Source organism: Gorilla gorilla, chromosome 1 (assembly GCF_029281585.2).
Source record: "Gorilla gorilla gorilla isolate KB3781 chromosome 1, NHGRI_mGorGor1-v2.1_pri, whole genome shotgun sequence".
NCBI classification, from domain to species: Eukaryota; Metazoa; Chordata; class Mammalia; order Primates; family Hominidae; genus Gorilla; species Gorilla gorilla.
Genome location: NC_073224.2, coordinates 145,584,689 through 145,606,537, shown reverse-complemented (window position 1 = coordinate 145,606,537; position 21,849 = coordinate 145,584,689). Strand labels below are relative to the sequence as shown.

The window sequence follows — 21,849 nt, the reverse complement described above, 5'->3', positions numbered from 1 at the left end:
CCACACACACACACAGCCTCTCTGATTATCAGCATCCCACATCAGTATATTTGTTTCAGTCAATGAACCTACATTGATACATCATTATCTCCAGAAGTCCATAGTTGACATTGAGTTTAATCTTTTAAAAATACTATTCTTTCAGCGGGGCGTGGTGGCTCACGTCTCTAATCCCAGAACTTTGGGAGGCCAAGGTGGGTGGATTATCTGAGGTCAGGAGTTCGAGACCAGCCTTATCAACATGGTGAAACCCCATCTCTACTAAAAATACAAAAATTAGCCAGGTGTGGTGGCGGGTGCCTGTAATCCCAGCTACTTGGGAGGCTGAGGAAGGAGAATGGCTTGAGCCTGGGAGGCGGAGGTTGCAGTGAGCCAAGATCATGCCATTGCACTCCAGCCTGGGCAACACAGCTAGACTCTGTTTCAAAAAATAAAAATAAAAAATAAAAAAATACTATTTTTTCATATCACTGGTCTGCTTTAAAACTGTTCATAAAAATGCTGACCATCAGGACATATTTCAGAATTCAAAGAAAAAATTGAAAAAATAAAATAAAATTCTGTCCATATCTCCAAAGTCTATGTCCTTACTTGGATATTCAAGGCTTTCCACCATCTTCCCCAGCTTTCAACCTGATTTCTCAAGCGTCATCTGCGCATGCCCTTTGCAGGGGGTGCTCTTCACCGACTCCCACCCGCCGTCCCCATTGTCACATCTGTGGCTTTGCTACACGTAAAATCTGATTGAATTCAACTCCACAAAAATGTGCTGTGACTTACTTAATCTAGGATGTCTATCTGCCTCCATTTTGACCATGAAAAACCCACCCAGTTTACTATGCCAGTCCATGAGCCCCTCCTGGCTGCAATCCTGTTTGCCTCAATAGCAGCAGTTTCTAGCTTGAGAGGGGTTGAAATGGACTAGTAAGACTTTTAAAAACAATAATAAAGTACAGGGAGGCCGAGGCAGGCAAATCACCTGAGATTGGGAGTTCAAGGCCAGCCTGGCCAACATGGAGAAACCTCGTCTCTACTAATAATACAAAATTAGCTGGGCGTGGTGGCACATGCCTGTAATCCCAGCTACTCGGGAGGCTGAGGCAGGAGAATCACTTGAACCTGGGAGGCGGAGGTTGCAGTGAGCTGAGATTGTGCCATTGCACTCCAGCCTGGGCAACAAGAGCAAAACTCCGTCTCAAAAAACAAAAACAAAATAATAAAGTACAACATCTGATTGTCAATTTTTTATTCTGCCAAATAAGAACTTAAAAAACAACTACCACCATCACAGTATCTTATTTTAAAAAAGACATTTACTAATCAAAAAGCATGAAAGGCGTAATATCAGAATAACTGTTGGTTCTTCAAATGTAATTCACTTAGCTTTAGGAAAAAAAATCATTTTTTTAAAAAATTGTATGACTGTCTGAGGTAGTGAAAACTGTTCAGACTGGCATTTGGGAGTGATTCTACAGTGCTTCTGGTCTCCACCACCTGTTTCGCATTTAATCACAGGCTGCCTTGGGGCACATTTTGCATTGTTGCCTCTCTATTTAACTTCTTGTGCACATATGTTATTTCCCCAACTGGAAGGTAAGCTTTATAAGGAATCTGTAAAAGGACTGCACGCTTAACTTTCCAGCAAGGCTTTGCACACAGAAAATGTTCAATAAATATTTGTCGAATGAATGAATCAACCTTTTCTAAGCCTGTGCTAGCCAATAAATCTCCTCTTAATGGGATGTGAGCGCCCCATCCTGAGGCAATTTCTCTCAACAGACTTCTTTAAAATGAATTATCCAGTACAAATTGCTTTACTTTTGAGTGAAGCCTAAAAATAAAAATTGTTTAAACCTGATATGAAAAGTAAACAGTTTTTTCCTCAGGGCAGTATCAAGCCCCAACAAGGAGGAGAATCAAGACACAAACACACTTCTGTACCTGCCATTTAATTGATCCTAGTTATTTTGGGCTTTGTTGGTAGGCATGCACACAGTCCATGCTTCTGGCTTGACTTGACTGCATAGGGTGGTTGGCATTCTTTCTGGGGCTCTCACCCCTGTGCCTAAAGCCTCCACGATAACCATGTTGTGCCTTTCCCTCTCTCTACTCGGGTAACTTGGAAAGAAACGTTAGGAAGAAGCTTAACATCTGGCTAGCCAAGCCTTGGTTTTAGATTCCAGAGTTGATACAGAGCAATTCAGAAAAGTGTCTTTTGGATTTAAAGCATTGTTTTTGCTCAGGATCTCGAGTTACCTTCAAAAAATTTAAATAAGATAAGGCCACATCCTTGCTTAAAACATTCATCAACTTTCAATTCAATTCCATTCAACGGCTATTGATTGAAGACCTGGCCCTGAAGACCAGAGCCGGAATGCCAGGCCCTGTTCTAGATGTTGGGGATATGTCAGTAAACAAAGCAGACAAAACTTTCTGCCTCACCGAAGCTTAGAGGGAGGTAGGAGTGAGGTGGGGGAGACAAACAAGAAAGATAATGAATAAATAACGTATTATTTCTGTGTTAGAAGGTGATAGATGCAATGGAAACTAATTGGAGCAAGGGGGTGTTGCAATTGAGACGGGAGGGACAGAGGAGGCCTCGTTGAGAAGGTGGGTGGAGCAAAGGCTTGGAGGAGGTGAAAGGTGTGGCCATGAGACCATTTGGGAGAAGACGAAATGCCTTCCATATCATGACCTCACCCAGCACCCTCTCACCCTGTGGCCCTCCCACACGGATCTCCAGCAGCCCCTGCAGTCTCCTCCCCACCTCCAGGCTTCACACACATTGTTTCATCCTCAGGACTGTATTTTCCTTCCCTGTCTCTTGACCAACTCCTCATCCTTCCGACCTCAATCTAAATGACACCTCCTCTGGTGGGCTTTTTTTTGCTGCCCCTCATCCATTATAACTTAGATGCCCTGCCACAGTCATAGCCCTCCCTTCAGATACTTAATAAATACTGTTTGAATGAATGAACAAAGAAAAGGGCTCAAAGAGGGTGTTGAGGACAGGGATTCTGACTCATTGATTTATCCCCAGTGCTGGGCACGTTGTTGAAGGTATTTGGTAGACTTTATCTTCATAAATAAGCTCCATTATCAAGGATGGATAGAAGGATTATGTTATGGCTTACTTAAATTTAAGCATAATAATACTATAAACAATATTTGTTAAAGGGGGAGTGAAGCATTAAATTGTGTTAGGGGAATGAATTCCCTCCTTCCTTCACTTTTTCCGATGAAGCAGGCCTTGGTTTCAGTCCTTGGCCCAGACGAGCCCTTTTCAAGGAACATTTCCCACCAGTGACGGTGCCTTCCTGTCTGAGATCAGCATGTCCTTCAATTTATTCTGCAACTCAGTCAAATTAATTAAAACTAGATTTAGATTTGTCATGAGAGTTTGTTCGTTAAGGTGTCACTGTATATCAAATTCCCAATTATCTGGGATAATTAAAACATCCTCAATTTTTCCCCGAATTATTTATACTTTTGGGAGTATCCCCTTGTAGGGTTCAGGACACACTACCCCAAAATATGGCACCTTAGCACTTGAGAAAACCCCAGAGGCAGGATGGTTACTCTCACCTTCCCCTTGCCTTTCTCTTAGAAGCAGGTCATAAAACCTTCTTTCCAGAGGTGCCCACCCTGTAGCCAGGGGGAAGGAACGTCCCTGTCTTTGAAGACACAGAGACACAGAGAAGAATCTGAACAAACAAGCCTTGCTAAGTTCCCACTAGTTTATTAGCATTAGATCATACAGTTTTGTCTAATCATCTCCACAATCATCCACTTATCAAACTTAGCATAAAAACCCACAGGTTTCTCTGTCTCTTTGGATCTTCATTTCCAAAGCTATGCCATATAAAACTTACATATTAAATACATTTATATGCTTTTCTTTTTTAAATCTGTCTTTTGTTATAGATGCCTCAGCCATGAACCCAGCAATGAGTGAGAAATTTTTCCTCCCTTACACTCCAAAGGTATATTTTTATTGCTATTTGCTCAGGAAATGCCATAAGGATGATTTAATGATTTAAAATCACCACCTCATTGGACATGCATTTTAGGTAACATAAAAATCATGCAATGTGATTGAAACAAAAGAAATTAATTAGAGCAAAGAGAAAAATACAAGCAAGGCAGTAAAGTGAAACAAGAAATAAAACCACTCACCACTCACGACACGGAAATTCCAACTGTAAAGATTCAAGTCTTTTCTGGAGGTGGATCACAAATTTGGCTCTGAGCAATGAAGAAAACAGACCAGTTATAGGATTCACAGTGTTTTATAACATACATACCACGGTCTCAGGAGCCTTAAGACCTGAAAGACGTTTCTCCCATATGTCCTCAAAAGTGACACTGATGTCATGAATGACACTTAAAGCAGGTGAGTTTCCAATAGCTGTTTCTTATGGTATCACTCCAGGAGCCTTTAACCTAGGGCCTAATGACAAAGTGAGGTCCTTTAAAATTCAGTTCTCTGAGGGAATGACATGATGCAGTTCACAAATGAAGTTTTTTAAGTATCTGACTTGATGCACAGATAAAGTTTAAAATATCTAAAATATCTAAAAGAAGGCCAAGTGTGGTGGCTTCCATTTGTAATGCCAGCATTTCAGGAGGCCGGGGTGGGAGGCTTGCTTGAACTCGGGAATTTAAAACCAGCCTGGGCAACATAGGGAGACCCTTTCTCTATAAAAAATGTAAAAATTAGCTGGGCATAGTGGCTCATGCCTGTGGTCCCAACTACTCAGGAGACTGATGCAGGAGGATTGCTTGAGCCCAAGAGGTCAAGGCTGCAGTGAGCTGTGATCACCACCACTGCACTCGAGCCTGGGAGACAGAGTGAGCCTCCATCTTGAAAAAAAAATAAAAGAAATAAAAGAAAAAGGAAAGGAAAGGGAAGGAAGGAAGGAAGGAAGAAACAAAGAAAGAAAGAAAAGAAGGAAAAAGAAAGAAAGAAAGAAAGAAAGAGAGAAGGAAAGAAAGAAAGAAAGAAAGAAAGTTGGATGGCCTGCATCTCTCCCTAAATGTTGTTTTCTCCAATCAAACTTCCATAAGAATTAAGCAGCAGAGAAGTCAAGGATAAATTGTCTGGCAGGTACCCAACAGCTGAAACTCTATACTTCTGATTAGATGCGGATATACACCTAAGAACTTGGCATCCACTTGTGAAAGTGAAGGTTCTTAACCAGGCCATGTACTTGTATAGACCTACGTCCTCAAAGAGGCAGACCACAGTGTACCCATGGGTAGGGGCCAGATTTCCTTCAGGAAATAGTCCACAGTTGCTGTAACATGACAATAAATGAACAGCCAAGATCCATGGAGTGGCCATGGTGTGGGACATAGATAACAACCCTCCCACCAACATTAGACACTGCACAGTTAGTTTTCTGTTATCCTGTTTTGGTTTTATCATGTATATCTCCCCACCCATTAGAGTAGTTAGTTGAGAATTGACTGTTAAAAATGAAATCAACCTGCAGAGAAAAAGTCATGTTGGATGAATCACTGGGGCCCTAGGCTGTTGGCTTCATGTTTAATTTGGATGCTTCCCAATCCAATCTTGAGTAGGTCACCCCATATAGCTTCCTCCATCAGCAGGATGATTTTGTTTTAGAAAATATGTACACTTGGTAAACTGTCAAAGTGAGTTGTACGTAAGGTATGTGTTGTTCAGAGGGAGAAAATATTTTCAGCACTACTTGAAGTCTTTATACCTGACAATGCATTAAGAATTCAACACAGTAATCTTATTGTTTTAGCTGTTGCTTTTACCATTACTCATGCAGCATGACTGGGAAAAAAATTAATGATCCCCCCCACCCCCACAGTGTTTGGTGTGTGTGAGTTAAAAAAAAAAAAATCTTTTGGTTTGGGATGAATGCGTCGAACAATCCACCATCTGGTGTACAAATATTTTTATAGACACGAATCCAAATACCACAAAATCACTGCCATGGCTCAGGTTCTGTGAATCTGTTTCTGAGGCAGACTTTTTATTAAATGCGATTATTCTTGAACTATGAGACTCTCTGCAGGAGCATTAAGATTTAGCCTTGAGAACAAAACTCTTTATGTTGACCAATATTTTTAAAAAGATGGAAAGAACTCTCTCTGGAGCTAATTTCAAGGAGGACAAAAAAGAATTTTGTTTTTGTTTTTGCTTTTTTGTTTACATACTAAGCATATACAAACTGAATCAGTGACAACTTCTGTTACATTCCTGCTGTAATCCTGGCTAGTGGAAGAAGATAAGATATCAGTAAGCTCTGCGGGCATCAAGTTTCGGCCCTGTCAGGTGTAATCAGAACCCTGGTCTTAAAACGAAGGCCTCCACTCCACCTCCTCAGGCAGAGGACACTTCATTCCCCAGCCCCAGGCACTGAGAGGAAAAGGAAGGATCCATCCTGTAAGAGCAAAATAAAACAAAATAGCAACACTGGGTTTGTGTGTTCCCTTTAACTCTTGACACCCTGGAATTAATGCAAAGTGGTCTGTATTTAATATCGAATTCCCTCCCCTCACAATGCGATAATGACAAGAGATTTTTAGAAGGCGTGGATTGTAGTTTTAGAAAATTAAGATTCTCCTCTGAACCTAATGTAAAGAAAATTGATGAGTCTGTGCATTTGATGGGATTCCTAGGTCAGCACCATGTCGTGAAGACATTTTCTGAGATAGTGAGTTTGCTCAAAATGTCACTCCAACTTTTAAAGCATGGAGAAAATTGCTTGTCAGTGAATGTACCACTCAGAGCAAAATAGAATTTTTATTGCTAGATTTCCTTTCAAAGTTAAAAATAAGAATAAACAGAGCCAAACGGCTGTTTGGGGGAATATAGTGATCTGGGGAAGAGAATGATGGCATATCGTTGGAGCTTCCAGCTTTGCTAGTGGAACTCATTGGAATGTCCATGAAAATCACCACAGAGCTCAGACATAGCTCTTAACTGGCAAAACTGTCCCAAAATGACTGGACTCTGATGCAGCTGCCTTGGGAGAAGTGGAAGGAATAACAGTCCCACTTCAGCGATCGGCAAACTAAGGTACAGTGGAAATTGAGCGGTCGGGCAAGGGTCACCAAAACTCAGTGGTGAGCGGGAGACAGGCCCAAAGAGCTGAGGAAGTGTAAACTCCGGTGATAAGGCGATAACTTGAGGAAATTAAAACCCCGTAGTGTGGGAAAGAACAATTAGCCAAGACAGAGGGGCAGGAAGGAATACAGAATGAATTACAATCAGAGGAAACTAGCCAGCAACAAAAGAGATGAACTGGCGGGGGCGGGGCAAGAGGGACAGGAGAAGTGACTTAAGAATGCTGGCTTCTCTGGATTCCATCACCGCCTTCTTGTTAGGTCGCCGTCGCTGCGATCATGATTTAACCACTTCATGCCTCGGAGTGTCTAACTCCAAGGCAGCTATCTTTATCCATAAAGTTATTTGAGATTGTGCCACGAATATGATGAATTCCAGATAAGAATGACTGCGTCATTAGTTTAGAAAAAGTTACCCCCGCCCCCCCCAAAAAAGACAGAAGTTTAAGCTTCTATAGATTAGCAAAATATTTCCATCAGAAACATAAGAAGGAACATGTAAAACACAAGTATCAGCAAATGCAGATGTTTTAAGACCAAGAAGAAAGTGTTCATGAAAATGAAATATTTTAAAGGAAAACATGTAAAAGTGTTTAAAACTGATTTTGATGACTATCAAGATGACCTAAGGGGATGAAATGTCCTATAACTAGTAGGAAATGATAGAAAAAAAGTATGATTGTTTTATGAAAATAATAATTTGCTTATTTTAAGTCAATGAGTTTGTCACACATGATTATGGGCACGAGAGAAGATATGCTATGAGCCCAAAATTAAATTGTCTTTTACTTCAATCCTAAAAATCAGCAGGCAGAAAGCTAAGAGGAAGCTCTTCTTTAATCAACCAAGATGCTAAAATCATGGAGAGAAAGGCAAAAAAGATAGACCACAGCAGCTAAGTCATTCAAAAGAAGGGGGAGAGCTGATTACGTAGAATGAAGTGGAATGAAGATGCTAAACTAAGTAGGAGTAGAAAAACATGATACTATTACAAAGGGTTGATTGAGCAAAAACAAAGTGGGTAATAAGGCAAATTAAACATTCTTATAAATCCTGTGTCCAGGAAATGAATTAACTGCTCAGACTAATAAATGAAGAAGCATCACACAGAAGATAATGATTAAATGTCACCATGGGAAAACAGAAGGGTCCCGGTTTATAAAACCAGCACACTTAAAAAGAAGAAAAGGGTGGGGGCATTTGAAACAATACTAAGAGGCTTTAAAAGTGAACTGAAAAAAAAATGTAAAGTAGACAGTGATGGAAGGACAGCCTTAGAAGACACCTCAACGATACAAGATTCTTTAAATATCTTAAAGGGATTGTGGGTAAGGAGGAGCATCCAGGAAATTGAAACATTAAACTCGGGTTTATTTTAATTTATTTTACTTTAATTTTTTGGTCTTGCCTTCATGAGGCCAATAAATGTACCAGAAATGGAAACAGTGTCAGAGAGTGATAAATTAAGAACAATGAGGAATTCCCTTCCAATAAATTAAGATAACTCAAGAAAAGACAACTCCTGAGTGGGAAGAAAAAGCTGCAGAGATTAATACTGCCTTCATGCAGCATTTGGATGGCTCCTAGGAATCATAAAGATACCTGGGGAAATCAGAGCCAAGTAAATCTAGTACCTTTCAAAAAAAAATGGACTACGGAGGAAGCAGAAAAATGCTAGCCCTGCAACTCGGGAGCAATTGAAATATTTAAAGTATAGATAAAGCAACCAAGGTGGAATTACCAAATACCTAGAAATATATGAGTTAGGCAGACAAAACAATCAAATTTTAGGGAAAGTGACCTCCTGAATAAAATCCTTATAGAAGTTTTCAGGCTTTTGAATTTTGGCCACTATACTACAGTTTATAGAGAAGATGAATAAATGGACATCTATTAGCAACATCATGATATTCTGCAAATGGCATTTGTTAACTAACATCATAGAATACAGATTGATAAGGAAGAATTGGAAGAGATTAAACAGTCCTCTCCCCCTGGAGGTGCTGACATCAGCATAGATGCAAAAGTATCCATAAGCGTAGGCATCCAATGACCAGAAAGCTAGTGGCATCTGTCACACATGCATTGTACAATTGCAATGCATTGTATGCGTGAGCAAGAGCATCTCAATCTCAGATTCATTTAAACAAATAAGTCATCACAGAAATAGTACCTATGAAGAAATCCTTGAAGAGGTTTTGGAATGAATGGTTTGCTGGGCAGGCAGGATATTTCTGATACAAGAAGAGCCTCTGAGAAGGCCCACAGCCAGGAGTGGGAAATAGGGCTGAGGAATCATGAACAGGGCTGAGAGAGCATAATATTGGTAAGAAGTGATGGGAAAGATTAGGTAGCCTATAGTAGGAGACAGATTTGAGCATGGGCTTTGGAGTGAGACAACCTGGTTTGAAGCCTAGCTCCGTAGTGGTATAATCTCTCCTGCACCCCCACCCCCACCCCGACCTCTGTGTGCTTTGGTCTCTTCATCTCAAAATTGGAATTTTAATATACTTACCTTAAGGATTGTGCTAAGAGTTAAGTGAGATGTTCTGTGTTCAAGCACCTAGAAAAAATAAGAACTCCAATATTAGCTATTCCTGTGAATGAATTGTAGTCAGTCCAAGATGAGAACACTCGCCTTCCTCACTTCCTTGGGGTCATCTCTTTTGACTTTCTGCTGCCTTTTCAAAACTTTTACACTCTCTGAGGACAACAGCCCTACCTGGCTCTCTCACTCTAAGAGATGGTGGGAAGGACAGTTTCACTCTCGATTTCCCTGTTCTCCCCTCAAAACACACCCTTTCTTCTTAGCTCCCTCTGCTGTTTCTGAGAACACAGTGCCCCATTTCTTTCCAAGGCTAAAACCTCTCTGGCAACAGAGAACCCGGCTGTTATGGATTCAGCAGTTGACGATTGACCTCCAGCAGGTTGGTGCTCCATCACTAAGCCCATTCCTCTCTCCCAGCTGCAGTAACTCCTTCCTGTCAGCCTCCAGCCCTGCTCAAGTCTTCTCTGGCTCTATGCATTTCTTCCTCCAATGTGCAGAGCCAACACCACCCACTTCTTTCCTTCCCTGCATAAATGAAACTCCCCTCTCTCTGATTTTTACTCCCCCTTCCTCTGCTGAAGCAGCTGGTTTGATGGCCACCAAAGAAGAAAGTTTTTCTCCATCTTACTCTATTCTAGTTTCTTGTGATTCTGTGTTACCTCTATTGACAGATTGTTTTCTCTTTTCTGATGGTTTCCTTATAGTCTTCTTTTTCTTTGCTCAGGCTGTTCCTGTAAGTATCTCCAGGGATTCTAGACTTGGCTTGTTCAGTTTCTCACAGTGTACTGAACAACCTCATGTAAACCTTCAAGCCCATGATTTATCATTTCGTTGTTATTGTTGTCGTTTTTGAGACAGAGTCTCGCCCTGTTGCCCAGGCTAGAGTGCAGTGGCCCGATCAAGGTTCGCTACAGCCTCGACCTCCTGGGTTCAAATGATTCTCTACCCTCAGCATCCCAAGTAGCTGGAACTACAAACACACGCCACCATGACTGGCTAGTTTATTTATTTTTCTGTGGAGACAGGCTCTCACTATGTTGCCCAGGCTGGTCCTGAACTCCTGGCCTCAACTGACCCTCCTGCCTTTGCCTTCCAAAGTGTTAGAATTACAGGCAAAAGCCAGTGCACATGGCCATTATTTATCATATCTCTGCAGGTCATTCCTTCACTATCCTTCTGAGGCTGGAATTTCCAATTGCTTTTTGAAATTCTCACACCATTGCCTTTTCATTCATTTATTTATCCACTCAAAAATATTTATTGAATGCTACTGAAACATGTTTAAAACTATCTAATTAAATAAAATAAAAAATAAAAAAATAAAAAAAAACTATCTAATTATCTCTCTCCATCCCCACTCTCATCTGCATTTTGTCCTGCCTTTTCTCTGGGTAAATGATATCCTTTTCTTAGGAGCAGAAGCTAATTTTATTTCTTTGTAATCTCCCAAAGTGACTTAGTATAGTTTCTAGAACTAAATGGGACTCCATAAATACTGTTGAATTATATTGAGCTGAAATCATATATGAAGTGATAGACAGTTATGAGAAGGACCTTAGAGGACACACATCTATTCATTCTTTGTCAAAAACACAAATAGACTCAGTTATCAATTAATACCTCTCTTGCACTAATTTTACTTTTAGCATTAAGATTCTAAAATTCTATACAAGTAGTGCAGAAAATTTGTGTAATAGGCCTAAAAACATTAATTTTAAAGACGGAAATAGAATTGTTCATAGAGAGGACTATCCTTTGTTTAGCAAAAGACCTTGGATATGAAAGATGAAATCTCCAAAGCTAACTTAATTTGTATAAGAAAAGTATCAAGAATTGAAAGCTATTACATGCCTGTAATCCCAGCACTTTGGGAGGCCATGTCGGGCAGATCACTTGAGACCAGGAGGAGTTTGAGACCAGCTGGCCAACATGGTGAAACCTCATTTCCACTAAAAATACAAAAGTTAGCCATATATGTTGGCGCATGCCTATAATCCCAGTTACTCTGGAGTCTGAGGCATGAGAATCGCTTGAACCCACGAGGAAGAGGTTGCAGTGAGCAACGATCATGCTACTGTACTCTAGCCTGGGTGACAGAGGGAGACCTTGTCTCTAAAAATAAAAAAAGAAAAAAGAATTGAAGTCTGAATAAAAAAGAATGAGATTATGTCCTCTGCAGAAACATGGAGCTGGAAACCATCATCCTCAGCAAACTAATGCAGGAACAGAAAACCAATCCTACATGTTGTCACTTATAAGTAGGAGCTAAATGATGAGAACTCGGACACAAAGAAGGGAACAGCAGACACTGGGCCTGCCTGAGGGTGGATGGTGGGAGGAGGGAGAAGATAAAAAAAATTATTAAGGCCGGCTGCAGTGGCTCCCGCCTGTAATCTCAGCACTTTGGGAGGCCGAGGCGGGCAGATCACAAGGTCAAGAGATTGAGACCATCCTGGCCAACATGGTGAAACCCCGTCTTTACTAAAAATACAAAAATTAGCTGGGCATGGTGGTGCATGCCTGTAGTCCCAGCTACTCAGGAGGCTGAGGCAGGAGAATCGCTTAAACCTGGGAGGCAGAAGTTGCAGTGAGCCAAGATCATGTCACTGCACTCCAGCCTGGCAACAGAGGGAGACTCCGTCTCAAAAAAAAAAAATTATTATTGGGTACTAGGCTTAGTACCTGGGTGACAAAATAATCTGTACAACAAACCCCCATGTCATAAGTTTCCCTATATAACAAACCTGCACTCGTACCCCTGAACCTAAAATAAAAGTAAAAAAAAAAAAAAAAAAAAAAGAATTGAAGGCTGAAAGCCAGAAGGGAAGTGAGAAAGAGGAGCTCAGGGCAGTGAAATGAAGTGGAAATGTTGTCAGGGAACTCTACATATAAGGGGTTAAGAGTGACCAGGTGAGTTTTAAACACAGGGAAGTCCCATATTTGGTTTTAAGTTATTGGCTGTGCAGTGTTATAATTCGATGTAACTCCCATCCTATATCAAATTACGTTTACATAATTAAGAGAGTCCACTAAAGTGATTTTTCCTGAGCAAAGAAAGTCTGCTCTGTGTTCTGATATACATTTTAAGCACCTCTCACTCATCATCCAAAAGTGTCAGCTGGGTTCCACCTACTAATGACCAGTTATTCTATGAGATGATCTGAAAGATTATAGAATGGCTAATAAAGGGAGTAGCAAAAGCCTGTCACACAATGAATACTTGAAGAACTACCAGGTGTCTGTTTGACAGAGGGGATTGCCCTGCATGGCCATGAGATGTGCGTGACTCACCCTGGAGAGGGGAGCTCCTGTACTAATTGACCATTCATGGACTTAGTTCTGAACTGCCTTTCTGGACCCTTCTTTCTGTTTCTCCTCTACTTTTGATGCTCTGAGCTAGCAAGTTTGATGTCCTTCTTCTGTTCCCTATTCTAGGTCTGGGCTTGATGTTCACCGATTTTCCCTCAGCATCGACTGTGGCTCCTCTCAGCTGACTCTGACCCTGCTCTCAGCTGGGCTGCATCTGCCCATCTCAGGTAAACATAGCTGAGCCTAGGTAAACTGTGGGACTTCTCAGCTGGAGCTCCACTCCTGTGCGTGGAACACCTGGCTGGTTTGGCAATTGAATTAGACACTGGGAAGGCATGAGCTGACATTGCTCTTCCTTCAAGTATTTGGAAGGGGCAGTTTCCTTATTCGCTATGGCCTCGAAGCAGAGAATGAGGAATACTGGGGCACTAAAAGGACTGAGTGTAACTTAAAACAAAAAGGCGCTCGACAGCAGCCAGAGCTACCACAGCTGTCATTTCGTCCTCGCTGAAAGGGCTCCAGCAAAGGCTGGATAACCATCAAGTGGCGACGCTCTGGGAACGTTTGCAAAGGGAGCCACGCATCCTACAGATAATTTTACCAGCAGGTTTGCAGGTTCCTTCAGCACTGAGCTTCTCAGATTCTAAACTTTTATAATTCTTTGAGTTAAAAAAAATAGTCAGATGCAGCTGGGCGCGGTGCCTCACGCCTGTAATTCCAGGACTTTGGGAGGCCAAGGCAGGCGGATCACCTGAGGTCAGGAGTTTGAGACCAGCCTGACCAATATGGTGAAACCTCGTCTCTACTAAAAATACAAAAATTAGCTGGGCATGGTGGGGTGCACCTATAATCCCAGCTACTTGGGAGGCTGAGACAGGAGAATTGCTTGAACCCAGGAGGCAGAGGTTGCAGTGATGAGATCATCCCACTGCACTCCAGCCTGGGCGACAGAGCAAGACTCCCTCTAAAAAAAAAAAGTCAGATGCTTGACTAGAAGGGACAACTCGGAGTGAGAACTGGAGGGTCATTCGTGTGTGGTTGTTGCCAAGGAGGAAATTAAAAACTGAGAAACAGGAGAGTTAAAATCTAAGTTGGGAGAGGGGAACCTCAGATCCCTTCTGAGGATATAGTTAAACTGTCTATGTTTTCTGTGCCAAACAGAGCAGCTTAGACCTAAAGAATGTCAGCAATTTTCATCCTCCCACACAGCTACTTTATAATAATTAGTTTTACTACTTTTTTTCACAAGCTATTACTTTAATTATTTTAATTAAGTTGTTCATGCACTTGCATTGCTTACAAGCACTTTTCTTTTTATAGCACATCAATAAACAGCAGAGGGAAACTACCACCTTGGAATGAGCCAGGCAGTTTCTGCTGGGCAGGCTGCAGCCCAGAGCATGGAAGTAGCTTCTTCCATCCTACACTGGAAACCACCCAGCATCCCGGGCCCTCCAGAAAAGAGCCAGACTCCCTTCCCTGGGAAGAGACTATAGTCCTATCTGTATCCTCCGTGGTCATTGCCCCTCAGTCACAGCAATGAAGAGCAAATTACCTGTTTTCTGTAGGTTCCTCTGACAACAACTGCCACAGAGTAAATATGAAAGGTTCTGGATGATTCGTTGTCAGCTTTTGTTAAAGTTCCACATACTTGGCATTTCTTAGCTATCTGGGTTGACTCCTGGTTCCACCCCTTACTAGTTGCGTGACCTTGAAAAAGTGACTTACCTTCTCACATTCTCAGTTTCCGTATCTGTCAAGTGAAGGTAAAAGCACCAAACTGGTAGAGTTATTTTGAGAATTATATGAGTTCTGAGTGAGAGGGTGCTAAGACCTTGCTGGTTAGAGTGGTTTTTCAATCCTCCTTCTCCCTCTTAGCTTCTTTTCTCCTCCCCCTCCTGCTTCTAGTCTAGGCTTCTGGCAATTTTGACATAACAAAAGTGGGATTCCTTCATTCCTGACTTCAGAGCTTTTCCTTACTTCATTATTGCATGATAGTTCTCAAGCCTGTTCTTTACATAAATACAAAAAGGAGAAAGTGAGATAGTAGAGGAACCGACCGATTTGAAGGAGCTGCCACTATTTGATTCCTCCTGTTAGGACATCTGAATGACCCCAAGTTCCTGTTCTTGAGGCTGTTGTATCATATTCTTAAAAGCTATGCATGCATTCTGCTTTGAATGTGTCCCTCAGCCTCATTCTTCTCCACTTGCTGGGGGCCATCCCGCCCCACGAGAAGGTAAGTTCAGGCTCAGAAGGAAAGACACGACAACAAGATCTTGCTCTTTTATTTTTGTTGTCTAAAGTCATGTTTCATGCTCTTCTTTGAATAAAATCCAGGACTCCAGAGATGACCTGTTACTTTTCTTTCAGCAAGTCTCTAATTTGCTGAGGAGTAAACTTGTAATGAAAAGAAACCAGAACTCCCCAAGGTAGCTCCCCCTCACAGTCGTTCCTCAAGGCAGGGGCTCTTTAGAGCAGACCCCAAGAACTCCATCCTTTCTGTGAAATAGGGCTGCTAACTCACCAACTGTTAAGTATGATTTTTTTTAAATATATTTTTTGTTAAAACTTTGATTAACAGAGACAGAAACTTTCACTCCAAGACCTTTGCTATGATTAGATCTAGAACAGAGACTATTTGGTCTACGTTTGAACTGAAAAGTTTGCCCTTGACCTCGTGAATTGTATTGTTCTAATTAAAGTGATAACTGCAGTATTAGCTTTTATATAATTTAAATAACCAAATCGAGGCTGCCCACTTAGATTTTCAAAAAGAATCTATTAGCACCATCTTGTGCCTATTTTGGTACCGCTTAAAGAACAAAATTTTCAGCCTGGGGCTTGCTTGTGTTCAAAAGGCGTCTTCTCGCGCCCTCCTGTGGTGTGTTACAAAACTGGGAGAAACAACAGATACAGGATAACGCCTCTGGTTCCAGGAATTGCTCTTCCTGCTATCATAGCTATTAGTGATTCTTTGAAAACTCACGGCTATTAATAAAAATCACTTTTATTAATTTTGCTTGTAAGTTAATAAACCAAATTACAAAGCAAATATATGTAATTTGCTTTATTAATTTACAAATATAAAGTAATATGAGAAATAACAATAAAGTCTCATTGTAACCTCAAAAATGGAAATCAAGGTAGGAGGCCGAGGAGGGTGGATCACGAGGTCAGGGGTTCGAGACCAGCCTGGCCAACACGGTGAAACCCCGTTTTCTACTAAAGATACCAAAAATTAGCCGGGCGTGGTGGCACGCTCTTACTTAGGAGGCTGAGGCAGGAAAATCGCCTGAACCCGGGAGGTGGAGGTTGCTGTGAGCTGAGATTGTGGCGCCACTACACTCCAGCCTGGGCAACAGGGTGAGACTCTGTCTCAGAAAACAAAAACAAAAACAAAAACAAAAAACCCACAAAAAGTTAAAGCTGACCAGCCAAAGAAAACATAAACTATACTTATGCTATTTCCTCACAGCAGCAGCACTTTGGTTCGTAAATGGAAGTGCCCGCCATCTTGGTAACTAAGCTTTCTACACACTAGGTGCTGCTCTCATTTTGTCACATGTGCATTCGCACCACAAAGAGGTAAGCCCTCTACCATGATCCTCATTTCCCAAAGAGAAAACTGAAGCACAGAGAGGGAACTGCCAAGGGCCAGTGACTGGTCAGCAGCAGAGCTGGCGGGTGAAGCTGGGACTGAAGGCCAGCCACTGCAGGGGCAGAGGGAGAGCTTTCCCCTTGTTTCTCTGAAGGTTCTCTGAAAAAATCAACTAGCAAAAAGCAGGTTAACTGGAAAAAAGGCATACACATCTATTTAACATGTATATATGGGCGCCTTCAGAATGAAGACTCAAAGATAAAAGAGAAATTGTCCATTTTTATGCTTAGGTACACCACAGTATGGACAGCCATGTAGAAATATGACTGGATGAAAAGATTATGATCCAATGCTAATAGACTGAATGGGGACGCCCAGCAAAGCCTGTCTGTCTGGATTCTTCTTGGCCTCCTGAGCACCATTCCTTCCTTCTGGGTATGGGGCAGGACCCTGTCTGGAATGGGGGGGTCATACGACTCATAGTCAAACAAGGTGGGTCAGATAATTTCTTTATAGCCTGTTTTTATGCAGAAAAGTGGAGGGAAAATTAAAGTAGTATTTTTCAGTTTTATGACTAGCTTTGGGGAGAAAAGGTTCTGGTTTCTATGACCTGCCTTGGGGGCAGAGGGATTCTAGTTTCTATGGCTAGCCTAGGGCAAGTATGGCACTGATAGGGTGGAAGGGCAGGGAAAAGGTTTTGCTTCTGAGGGTGTTTCCAAGGCCTTCATTTTGAGGCATTGATTTCTGAGCCCCAACACACCCCTACTTCACACTGCCACCACGACTGTGACTTTGGGCAGGATTTTAGTGTCTATTGCCACCTGCTTTTAACCTTCATTGTTCTCATAGCCCTTTAGCAATGTCATCTAAGCACTTGGTAAATGGTGGTGTGAATCCTGAAAAAAGCACCTGAAAAACCTCGCATTGGAAGTGGACTTTAGGTGTGATACAATTTGAAGTACAATATAAGAGATATTGATAAAATCTCATTTTAACCTCTAAAATGGAAACAAAGAAAATCCTTCCCATTTTTGGCCAGGCGCCTTGGCTCACACCTGTAATCCTAGCACTTCGGGAGGCCAAGGTGGGTGGATCACAAGGTCAAGAGATCAAGACCATCCTGGCCAACATGGTGAAACCCCGTTTCTACTAAAAACACAAAAATTAGCCGGGCATGGTGGCACGCACCTGTAGTCCTAGCTACTTGGGAGGCTGAGGCAGGAGAATTGCTTGAACCCAGGAGGTGGAGGTTGCAGTGAGCCAAGATCACACCACTGCACTCCAGCCTTGTGACAGAGTGAGACTCCATCTCAGAAAAAAAAAAAAAAAAAGAAAGAAAAGAAAATGAAATCCTTCCCATTTTTTTACATTTGTTAAAACCACAAAATCTTAAAGCTGGCCAGCCAGGCAGTTGCCATAATATCTGTGCTGTACATTTAGGAGAAACTTGCAGGCTTTCTCAACCTTGGCACTATTGACATTTTGGCCTTCAGAATTCTGTGGTGTGGGGGGCTGTCCTGTGCATTGCAGGGTGTTCAGCAGCATCCCTGGTGTCTATCCAGTCAGTGCTGGTAGCACCCCTCCAGTCATCACAAACAAAAATGTCTCCAGACATTGCCAGATGGCTGGGGATGGGGCAAAGGAGAGGCCCCAAATTCTCCTAGGTTGAGATGGAACATACTATGAGAGAGTTGAGAAAAGGTAAAAATTAAAGTAGCATTATAGCCGGTATAATGTTAATTTCTCCAAGTTGTCCTAAGGCAGAGAAAGAATTGGAAACATGAAACATTGCCATTGGCTTGGCTGAAAGGTCATTTCCCAGAAAAGTACCATGAAACTACCATGTTATATGTCATGCAGGCTAAGTATGCAGCCCTTATGTTGATTCCTCTGGAAAAATAGATCTTGAGTGTGTAAGATTTTCATGATTGCATTGTATGATCGCATCATAAAATGTGCTATGTTTTCAGAAAATTTGAAAGACTGACTCTCATGATTTCTTGACCTTCAGGTTATCTGTGGGCTCAGAATTTGAACTTAATTTATTATCTCACTTAGTTTTCTCTGAACCCTTCTTCATGGGCTCTTCTTGGTTAATAGTTACAATTCCTCCTCATATTTGGTATTAGCTCAAAGATTTAAATATCCTCCTTCCACATACAGAATCTTCTAAGAGTTTTCAAGTACAGCCTCACCTCTTTCACCAATATCTACGAATGTCTCAATACCCTAATTTAAATATTTCACAATTTCATCCCTTTTCATTACCATTTTTTACCTGTTCCTGTTTTTCATTATCAATATTTCATTCAGCACTCATTTGATAATCACCTATTTATATTACAAGGACTTAATATAAATTAATATTTATATATATTTATATTAAGAGCCAGGGATACAAAAAGCATTAAGCTGGTCCCTAAGGAGCCCACCCGCAGTCTGGTACAGAAGAGGAGAACAGAGAAAAACAGGCGTTTGCCAGGCAAAGGAAATGGCGAGGGGTACCCTCGGCAGAACGAATAACATATGCAATGACCAGAGCTGTGAATGGGTCTGGTTCCTTTCCATTCTTGCCTTCTGGTGTTCCCCAAAGGTGGAGCTCTTTCCCTCTTGCTATGACAGGCAGGGCCACCACATCAGGAAACTCATTTTCTGTAACCACAGCATGGCTTTTGCTCCAAGCTCTGCCCCTCCTCCATTCACCCCTCTCTCATCTGCTTCATTCTCCCTTTCTGCTTCATCTCTGTCCTCTCTGTCTCAGCCCACCCTCATCTCTTGTCCTATGGCCATTATCACTAGTCAGACACAACCGGCATCTGTCCTAGAATCTGGCAAGGGCCTCCTGACTGCTCTTGGCCACCATCTCTCCTCTTTGCAAACTGCCTGAACAGAAGCTATGTGACATGGATTGCAAATCACTTCCTTATGCCCAGCTGCAGGGCAACTATGTGGTATTTTCAGCCTTGCATGGGATGTACGCTCTGTGGCAAGGAAGCAGTGGGGTGGGGGTGGCAGTGACATAGCCACCAAGTGTAGCCACAGCTGAAAAGCCAGGCCCCTGTCCGCAGAAGTCCAGGTTGATTTCCTCCCTTGCTCTCATTCTCACCATTCTTGCCATGGCCCGCCCGGCCCCAAATGCCCAGCCCTCACCCCTTTCTCACCCTCCCTTCACCCCACACCTTGTTGTTCCTCAGATACTGCAAGGACACTCCCATCTCAAGCTCTCTGTGCTTACCTAGTCCCCCAGTCCCCATTCTTCACCTTCTTAGCTGCATGGTTCTCTATTTTCTCCAAATCACTTCTTGAATGTCACCTTTCCTGAGAAGTCTCCTCGTCAACCCTCATAGAATAGCACCCTCATGGTTCCCGGTAATTCTTACCCTACCTGACTTATTTCTGTCTGTTTACTTTCTGTCTCTCCTCCATGAGAGCAGGGCCTTTGTCCATTTTGTTCTCTGCTGTCTTCCCAGGGCACTGGAGAGTGTCTGGCATGTACTCAGTCCTCACTGAACACTGGCTGAATAAATGGTGGAAGAATCAAGTCCCCTTTCTGCTCCCCCTAACAGAATTGATATTCCCAGCCAGGAGGTTCGGGTGAGGTTTTCCCACCTCTGGGTGCTGGGAAAGAGTGGGAAAGGGGGAATGTGATGGCCTGGAAGTCCTATCCTCTTAGCAGCAGTCATGGCTCCAGGATGTGCACCTCCCCAAGTCCAAGTTGAACAGCACAGGGGGTGGTTGGTTCAGGACTGGGAAGATGGTCTGTGTCAGTCCAGTCCAGATAAAGCTCCTTTAGCTTGATGGTTATGGGAATGGGAAGCTCTCTGGTCTCTAGATGGGCATAAGTGAGCCTGGTAAGAGTAGTATAGCTGCAGGTACTTTGCTAAGAGGAGAAACCCCAGCTTGAAAATTAGGTCAAAAGCTGAGCCAATAGCATCATAGACATAGAGAGCCAGAACCTTTGCCACAGTGTCAAACTTTCCGAATTCTGCTGGATCTTTACAGCTTCTGGGCTCCGTGTTTTGTGAACTAATCGATTCTTATATTGTCTAAATCAGCTTGAGGTTAGTTTTTCTTTTTTGTGTAGTTTCATGCATGCTAACTGGTACACTGCTCTTAAAATGTCACCAGGCCCTGGTAATGTTTGAAGAAGGACATTCACAAATTAGAATATTCATTCTTTATTGAATGAATGAATTCACTCATCAAGTATTTATGGAGTTCCATACACATACTTTAGAGAGTGAGCAAAATTATTAGGGATAGCAAACCTATATTATTTGAGGGAAAATGATAAGAAATGGGGAGTGTTTGACCTCAAGGAGAGAAGACTCAAAAGGGCCATGATAATGTCTTTGTGACAAACTGTAGTTTCATATGTTTGAAGGGTGTGATGGGTTGAGATATAGATTTAGCTGGAAACTGCTGGAATACATGATTGTCTTCACTCTGTTTTGGCTGCCAACCCCTTCTCCTACGGTACCAGAGGGAAATATATGAAATATATTTCATATATATAAAGGCAAGGCAAATCATGCAATTGGCTCAGGGATCAGCTTCAAACATTATGTTTCCTTTCAGAAAAAGAAGAGCTCCTTACCTAAGTTAGACTGGTCTGAATGGGCTGGGATCAAGGCAAGACAGAGGTCCTCTTCTGGTCCCTTCTCTTCCAAAGTCCAAACACTTAACATAGACCTTACCACTCCAATGGGAAGAGAGGATGCCCATGCCCATTCAAACCATATGGGGAGAACAATGCAGGAATAGCAGATACATGTGTGTCTATATCTTCCCCTTCCACTTCCGCGTCAAGTTTTCAGATGAGATCATAGCCCTGATCAACAGTAGAACTGCAACCTCATGAGAGACCTTGAGCCAGAGGTACCTAGCTAAGCCATGCAGGGATTCCTGACCCACATAAACTGTGAGATAATAAATATTTGCCATTTTTAAGCTATCAAGTTTCAGGGATAATTTGTACACAGCAATGGATAACCAACACAAATTGGTACACAGAGTTTCATTATGTCAATTTAGGTTATTTCCAAATTGTAATCTAGCATTAAACATCTTTGTATGTATATTTTTTGTGTATTCCTGAAGGTAATTGTGTAAGATAAATTATTAGACGTGGAATTGTTTACTCCTATTTTGAATTATAATCAGTACGGTCAAATTATTCCCCTCCCCGAAAGATTACATACCCGTTATACTCCCAGTAAAAGTTTCTGAGAGTGCCTCTTGCCCTGTAACCTTGCCCATAACAAGTACTACAGATCTTTATCATTTA

At 42.0% G+C, this 21,849-nt stretch overlaps 1 protein-coding gene and 1 long non-coding RNA gene across 3 annotated transcripts in view; one reads left to right on the top strand and one right to left on the bottom strand.

The window, feature by feature from the left end:
* The window catches only part of ARHGAP29 (Rho GTPase activating protein 29), a 179,272-nt gene extending 169,399 nt beyond the window's left edge, over positions 1–9,873 (bottom strand). Inside the window, exons 1-2 of the mRNA XM_055352587.2 lie at positions 9,620–9,873; positions 4,177–4,245 (exon numbers count right to left, since the gene is read on the bottom strand). The gene's annotated coding sequence lies outside the window, so the exon portion shown is untranslated. The remainder of the gene's footprint in view (positions 1–4,176; positions 4,246–9,619) is intronic.
* On the top strand, positions 7,005–14,576 carry LOC129524962 (uncharacterized). 2 transcript variants are annotated; one of them, XR_010130400.1, is made up of 3 exons: positions 7,005–7,057; positions 13,088–13,188; positions 14,282–14,576. It is a non-coding gene; the product is annotated as an uncharacterized lncRNA (long non-coding RNA). The 2 variants fall into 2 exon arrangements; XR_008668953.1 differs by lacking the exon at positions 7,005–7,057 and adding an exon at positions 9,910–10,031.
* The last annotated feature ends 7,273 nt before the right edge of the window (positions 14,577–21,849 follow it).